The following is an 8,595-nucleotide window of genomic DNA, read 5'->3' as shown; positions in this document are numbered from 1 at the left end:
TCCCCTTTGACCTCTCCCAAAGGAAAAAAAAGTCCGATTTGTGTTACCCATATACTACTCACTGGAACATGGTCAAACTCCCCAGTAGCCAGCCTCTTAAAGAAAACTAAGTCCTTCCCTACCCCACCTCTTCTAGAAGCCATCAACTGTGAAAAGCTATACTTCAGAATCCCTATCACAGTTAAGAGTTCTCTTCCATGGCTTCCTGTCTAGACTGGGGGGGGGGGGCTGTCACAGAAACCTTATGTCTCTTATTCTCAACTGAGTCTGCAGTCATCAATTCCACTACAAAAGAAGCTTCCTTGTGATACAGTGGAAGCTTCACCCCAGCCCCTGGCATCCATACCCAAAGACTCTGGGAGGTTATGGTGGAAGTTCCAGCCAAGCCCCCCCTCCCCTATCTCTCTCCGAAACTTGCTACATCTCAGAAAGCCCACTAAATGATGAACCCTCCCCCAGAGATGCTCAAGACCACTCCCACAGGGTATTTAAACTGCCTCCCAGAAAATAGACTCATGGTTTCTCCAGTCTTCCTTTCCCGTATCCTCTCTGGGGGACTGGAAGGCCGTCTGGGAGTGTTGTATCTATTAAACCTGGGCTTTTTCTAATTCGGTTTGATTTGGTATGATTTGGATTGCTGCATTGGTGGAGAAGCTTATCAGGGTGTAGAAACTTTCAACCTTGTCAGTGGCAGCACATATCATCGACATCCACAAGGACTCCTATGGTAACACACACCATGGACACCATTATGGCTCTCAGCAGAAGTATAGGCTTGGGATATCAACATGGCCTTGGGCAGCACAGACCATGGCAATCTCTTCTTTGCTGTACTGGGGAATTGAATACAGAGCCTCCTTGCATATGCTAGGCAAGCACTTTCCCACCAAGCTACATCTTCACCCTTAAAGTGGGTATTTTATACCCTTTAAAAGAATTATAAAATTTGACATAAAATTAAGTGTGTATAATATATTCAATGAGAAAATATGGGAAAGTAGCTAACAGTGCTAAGGAAACATGATGAGAGCAGGTTACTATCATGTCTACTAGAGGCTGTAGTCATTACAGGGTTAGAAGCCTAAACCTCTTGCTTTCCTTGGTGCTTTCTCTTAGGCTTACTTTTGCTTCTGTCCACCCTCAGCAATGGCAGACTGGGCCATTTGTGAGGTAGTTTGAGATGAACTGGATCTTCCTCTAGTAATGAGAGTTCACCCTATTCCTTTTATAATATTTCTTCATTTGGAAGTTGAAGGGTCCTGTGTAATTTAAAACCTGACTCATTTTCCTTGCCCAGTCATCTTGATGTGATTGTAATTTGTTCCTTTGCCTACAATGTAAAAATTCAGGCAGGTAACATAACAAGAAGGGGGAAAAATCAGAGAACTTATTTTCCTACCATCTACAATTTGATAAGAACTTATGACCAAGCTAATACTTTTATATAATTTGCTCATATAAAATTCACATTGAAATGCCTGAAGAAACACAGAGTGCTTTATGGAAATAGCTTTTATTAACATGATCCCTGAGAGGCAGATTTGGTGTAAACATTATTCTGCTTTACAGGAAGAGAATCAGCAGTTTAACATACACACAAGACATTTGGAGCCATGTTTACTAATACCCTTATGCCTTTCCCACAGTACTATACATAGATTAATACTAAAGACAATAATCCCCATTTTCTTTGACATTGCAGCTCACTTCCAAAGCCATCTCAGACCCTGAAACCCTGCTTTAGACAGGGGTTTCATTTACCTTCCTGCTTGCTTAGGCAGCATAATTGAGATACCATTTTCCCTTAATTGTTAGTTATTTTAGAATTCCTTAATACCAGATCCTTAGTTAATTATTCATCCTAATAAATTTTTGAAGTCTTATCTCCATACTACTGCCTCAGATCTTAATCTAGCCATGGGTATCTAATAAAAGTAAAATGTGAACGTTAGTTATTTCAGGTCTTGGCCATCTGATCATGGCCATCTTTTCTCTGACCTGCTCATCAAAAGTATCTTCAGTAGATGCTAATTTCTGATGTTTGTCTCTCAAAGGAGCTAGTCTAAAACTCATTTTCTCCTGCGCCAAGCTGCTGTCCTGACCTCAGTAAGCACAGCACAGGGTTACCCTCTAGCAATCCCTGTCTCTGCAGAGTTGTTTCTCTGCCTACTGTACAGCTGTATCATACATTCATTAGGTTTTTCCTGCTTCAAGCTTTAGTGAACTTTATATCTTTTGTCCTTTGCTTTGATGTCTTCCCACATCTTACCCACCTAGCACCAAATTTATAACTAGTTTTGCAAAGTCTATCTCACTATCATTTATCTAGTTACTTTTCTTCCTTTCAATGCTACTGTTTCCTGAAAAAATACTTTCTAGATTTTTCTCAGAGCAAGTTATGTTAAAACTTATGTCTAGTGTAGTAACACTACTTAGCTTTCTAAATTTCTTTAAATCAGCTGCAGTCTATCATAGTGAGTGATACAAACCTAACACTTTGAAGACTGAGGCAGTCAAATCTCTGTGAGTTCAGGGCCAATGTAACCTCTCCATAGTGAGTCCAGGTCAGCCAGTAGTACATAGTGAGACCCTGTCTTTAAAAAAACAAATGATGCAACTACATATTTGTGCTTATCTGTCCATGTACTATCTGTTTTCCAGTATAAGGACAAGGGTAGGGACTGTTTTACTTGTATAGGGTTTATCATAAGTCTATGAAAATGTGGAAATTAATCCAAACTACCTAATTTTGAAAATCCATCAGCCATGGGGTTGGGGCACACACCTCTAATCCCAACACTCAGGAAGCAGAGGCAAGTGGATCTCTTCTAGGGTAGGCTGGTCTATAGAGTGAGTTCCAGGACAGCTAGCACTGTTTCACAGAGAAACCCTGTCTCAAAAAACCAAAACAAATGAACAAAAAAGAAAGCCATAATTACATTTGTATTTAAATAGATACTTTTATTTGTATAATTGAGTATGTGTGCGTGTGTAGATGGATAGCTCCACTATCTTCCCTGTCATTTAGGGTGAAGTGTATTTGACCTATATATGGGAATGTGGCAGTGGTTCTGCTCCTTGCAATTAGTACTGAGCACTCATAGACTGATGTGGAGTATGTATGTGGAGTGTAGGAAAAATAGACAATTCCCATTGGTAGCTTTAAGTGCTTTTTCTGTCACCACATCCATCTAGTTTGCTCTTTAGGCTTCTAGTCCATAAGGGACAGATGAAATTTAGATGAAGAGGAGGAAAGGAGAAAAAGAAGAGAAAAATCAAACAAGATGCTATAAATGCAGTATATTCTATTACAACCCTTGTAGAATCTAAAAGAAGCTAAGAAATTCAGTGTTTATAGAAGGCTTACAGTGTTTCCCTCTGTCTCTCTGTCTCTGTATGTTACTGAGGATTGAACCCAGGGCCTTGTGCATACTAGGCAAGTGCTCTACCACTGAGCTACATCCCTAGTCCCAGATTCTTGGAAAAAGATAGAACCAAGAAGGACTTTAAACTCTCCTTAAAGATAAATGAAGAGTATTCACAAGTGTAAGTGAGCAGGATGGCCCAATTAAATGAGCATTCTCACAACTTGTTTGACAAAGTGCTGAGATGGGTTTCCAATTAAAGTGCAGTGAATGACAGGAGGGGTGGAAGATATACATGAGAACCACAGGATATACTGTCATATCCTCTCAAAGGGAACAACACAGGCACCGAGTTGGAAGACGTCATTACCATCAGTTTAGACAAAAAGCTACTTTTTATCTTAAAACCACTGACATCTGACTCGGCTACGTTTGGGAAGCATAGGAACAAACAATGGCAAAAATCCCAAGAAGTGCCTCCTAAGCCAGCTGAGCACAGAACAGGAGGGGACTGTCAAACAATACTTTTACTGATGTCTTTCCGCAGGAGCTTACTTAGACATTGACTGTGACAGCAGCTTTTCCTGTGTGTGGATCTCTCGGTGTTTATTAAGGGCAGAGCTCTTACTGAAGCACTTGCCACAATCGTGGCACTCATAAGGTTTCTCTCCTGTGTGGGTTCTGTGATGTGCACGTAAGTCAGAACTCTTACTAAAACTCTTACCACAGTCAGGACACACATGGGGTCTCTCTCCTGTGTGTGTCCTCCGATGTGCACTGAAATGAGAACTGTTATTAAAGCTTCTCCCACACTCTTCACACTGGTAAGGTTTTTCTCCTGTGTGGGTTCTCTGGTGAATTATAAGGCTTGAGCTTTGATTGAAGCGTTTTCCACATTCACCACACTGATAAGGCTTTTCTCCTGTGTGTATTCTCCGATGGGTAATGAAATTGGAACTGTCTCGGAAACCTTTCCCACAGTCAAGACACTTATAAGGTTTTTCTCCAGTGTGGATTCTTTGGTGTCTGATGAGGCGTGCACTCCGACTGAAGCTTTTCCCACAGTCAGCACATTTATATGGATTCTCTACCTGATGGGATACCTGATACAGGAGATGGGAGTTTGGGCCAAAACTTTTGCCATATCTGAGATATTTATAGGGTCTGTCTCCCAAGCCTGGTCTCTGATAAGTCAGGACTGTACCTATACTCTTCTCTGGGAGTGCCAGTTTTCTTTTTTTTTCTCTTTGAGTCTTTCCCCATTGGTTTGCTGATAAACATTCATTCTTACTAACTTTACCTTGATTAGCATGACGGGAAATTTTCCTTTCAGACCTTGCAAGTAATGTCCTATGCAGCTGTACTTCCTCAGAAATATCTCGTTTTAGATTCTCTTCATTATCAAATCCAGCCTCAAAACCTAATACAAGAACACAATTTGAAGAGTCATTCATTTACTTAATTATATGACCACAACAAAGCAAACCTGGGAGGAACAAGTATTACATTAGATGATCACAAATCATCAGTGAGTTCTGCATTTTCAATCTATAAGTTCATTCTATTGAAAAAAGTGTGGGGTGGAGTCAAAATGGTTTAGCAGGTAAAGGTACTAGCTGCTCAGCCTGATGACCTGAGTTCAATTCCTGGAACCCACACAAGGAAATGGGAGAACCAACTCCATGAATTGTCCTCTGACCTCCAAACGCGTGCCATGGTATATGTGACCCTAAATAAATAAACAAAAGTGAAACACATGGGAGGTGCTAGAGAGATGGTTCTGAAGTCAAGGACACATACTCCTTTAGAGAGGACCTGAGTTCAGTTCCCAGCACCAACATCAGGTGGGCTCACAACCACCTGTAGTAACTCTAGCTCCAGGAAATCTGATTCCTCTAGCCGGCTTGGGCACCTGTACTCACATGTGCATAGCCCACCCATGCACAGACATAATTTTTTAAAGTATTTAAAAATATTTTTAAATTGGGTATGGTAGTGTACACTTTTAATCCTAGCACTTGGGAGGAAGTGGAGGAAGAGAAAATATGTAGCAGTGTTTAAAGAACAAAGGCCCTCAAATGACTTCAGAACCTGGAAAAGCTGTTGCTGCTATTGATGAATAACATACTGCCATTATTGGTCTTTTTATATAAATATAAATATAAATGTATATATATACATATATAATTTGAATTTTTGGAAACTTTAGCTGTCCTGTCAATTTTGGAAAAAAGTATCCCAGTTTACCATGTTGAATTGGCATTGTACAAAAATTAATAGCCATATTGGTCTAGAAATGTTGAACTTAATTTTTTTCCATTTGTACAGAGGCAATGCACTGTATTAAATATGTAAGGTCTTAAAAAAAAAAGAAGGAATTTTGAGAGCCCATCCCTTGTGAAGGGATGCTCTCTTGACCTGGCCACATGGGGTAGCGCCTAGGCCTGGCCCAGGATGATGTGGTAGACTTTGGGGAGCCCCTTTTGAGGGACTTACCCTGCCTGGGGAGCGGAGGGAGGATGGCTAAGGGCAGGTGGGATGTTGGGGGGAGGGGAGGAAGAGGGAGAAGGGATTGACATCTGAAGCAAGCTTGTTTCTAATTTGAACTAAAAAAAAAAAAATTCTTAAAAAAAAAAAGAACAAAGGCTCTCAAAAAAGGAAAGCTTCACTAGAAATTCTCTCTCCAAAACCTTAATGTTGCAAAAAACACTGTAATTTAGCCCAACTAGACAACTTTTTAACATCCTAAAAAGCAAATGCCAACCTTTCAACCAAGGCTATGAGAATTTGCACTTATTCGAGTGTTTCAGGTTAACTCTAGATCCTGAATTCCCTGGAATACTGAGTGAGTCGGTATGTATTCCCTTAAAGCTTACACTTGGAAGGTGGTCCATAAAATAAGAGATTTGCTAGAATGACTGAGATCTTAGAACCTTTAATATGTGAAAGTGTACTGTGCACCTCCAAGAGTGTTATTTATTATTTCCCAAACTCAGAAGTCAACTTTTTTTTTTTTTTTTGTAAAATACTGATGTTCAATGTAAAATCAGAATGCTGATCTGAAGGACTTTTGAAGTGAAAACTATTTATTGAATACTTACTATGTGCCTTGCACTGTGGTGGGTGCTTCATAGTGAACCTCAGTTACATCAGCCCTGAAATGTGGTTTTCCTTTCATTTGCAATGTAAATGATTAACCCAGAGCCTGGAGTAAATTCCAGCAAGCACTCTACCACTAGACTACACCCCCAGCCCAGAGTCTTAATGCATATGCAAATTTAGGGGTTAAGTACCTTGCACTAAATCACTTGGCTAATATTGGAGATTGGCATACACATAACTAAACATGTATGACTCCAAAGTTACAATTCTTCCTACAAGGAGGAAAACCATAATGAAATTTTTTTCTTATACAGCAGTTGAGATTCAGTTAGTTCCATAGAAACCTGCAGACAAAAGTTTATCTGAAGGGCTGGAGACAGACACAGCTCAGTGGTGCTCTTCCAGAGAACCTGGATTTGGTTCCCAGCATCTACATTGCTGGGATCACAATTGCCTGTATCTCCAGTTCCAGTAGATACAAACACTCCTCTGGCCTTGAAGGACACTGAACACACGCTGCATATACATCCACTCAGGTCCACATACACATAAGATAAAAATATCTTTTAAAAAATCAGTCTGGGGCTGGAAAGATGGCTAAGAGGTTAAGAGCACTGGCTGCTCTTCCAAAGGACCTGGGTTTAATTCCCAGCACCCACATGACAGCTCATAACTGTCTGTAATTCTGGTTTCAGGGGGTCTGATACCTTCATACCAATGCAAATAAAATAAATAAATATATATATCTATATATCTATATATCTATATCTATATCTATATATATATGAAGAAAAGGGTTATCAGGTTTCTACATAGCCCTATAGTTGATGGACAAGCTAAAACTAGAAGAGAAACATATGCATGAACTGTAAAAATAAATTTCCTTCTACAGAATATGTGACATACTACTTGGAAAATGTTGCCATTTAGATTAGCTGCTGTGAAAACTGACTAGAAACCTAGCAGCACATGAAAGTGGTAGCAAATATACAATGTTTGCAACCAAGTGATGCTGTAGTGTGCTGAAGGAAGCCACATTAATAATCTGCAGCTTTTAACTGAGCTGTTTTAATAGATAGGAAACACGGGGAAGAAAGATAAGAACTCAGGAGAGCTGGGTATAGATAGCCTCCCTTTTGCTATTTACACCAAAGAACTGAAAGAATCTTAGCTGGGCATGGAGGTACGCACCTGCAATACAACCACTTAGGAAGTAGAAACAGGATGATCAGGAGTTTAAGGCCATCCTTGGCCATGCAGTGAGTTCAAGGTCAATCTTAGTTACAGGAACCCTCTCTCCAAAGGTAAAAATAAAGAACCTTACCACTGGGGCTCTGGAATAAGACTGGAGCACGGGTTGTAACAGCCCCTGGGGGTATCTCAGTGTCATCTTCATCATCTGAATCTTCTTCTGTGTCCTCGGCTTGCTCCTCAGCTTCAGCTTCACTGGTTTCCTGAAGGTAGCAAGAAGCTGTTTCTTTTTCCTGGTCATCACTAGGTTGGACAGCAACACGGGCACTGACCAGAGCATCCATTTCTTCAAAGAAGGGGCAAGTTTCTGGTGCTTGACCATTCTTGACTTTCCGATAGCTGGTTTGTAGGCTTTTAAATTTGGTCCGACATTGCTCTGGGGTCCTAAGGTAGCCATATTCCCATAATCTCTCAGCAACTGCTCCATATAACTGGCTATTGCGGTGACAGTTTTGGAGGGCTTCATAGAACTGTGTCTCACTAAGGATTGCAAGATAAGTCTTGGTTTCTTCATAGCCCCAGTGTACACCTGTACCAGAAGAGAAATTTCAGCATCACTTAACCAAGATCTTTAGAGCCTCAACTCTTCAGTCTTACTGCATGCTTCAAAGAAAACCACTTAAGCTGGAGACATTAGCTCAGAGAGTACCTTAAGTATGCATAAGGCCTGGGCTTCAGTTTATAGGCAAAGAAGAAAGGGAGAGAGGGAGGCCACCTAAGCTCAGGTTCCTAGATTTAAAATGTTCATGTTCCCCAAACTTATACATGCATTATAGATTCTGTATCCTTTAGCAGTTTCACAGAGAACTTTATTAGTAACCTTAGGATTTAAAAGAAGCCTTTCCACATGACTACTTGGACAGTCATTATGCACTGT

Source organism: Cricetulus griseus, chromosome 6, assembly GCF_003668045.3.
Source record: "Cricetulus griseus strain 17A/GY chromosome 6, alternate assembly CriGri-PICRH-1.0, whole genome shotgun sequence".
NCBI lineage: Eukaryota > Metazoa > Chordata > Mammalia > Rodentia > Cricetidae > Cricetulus > Cricetulus griseus.
The sequence above is the reverse complement of the archived record's forward strand: the minus strand, read 5'-3'. Positions refer to the sequence as shown.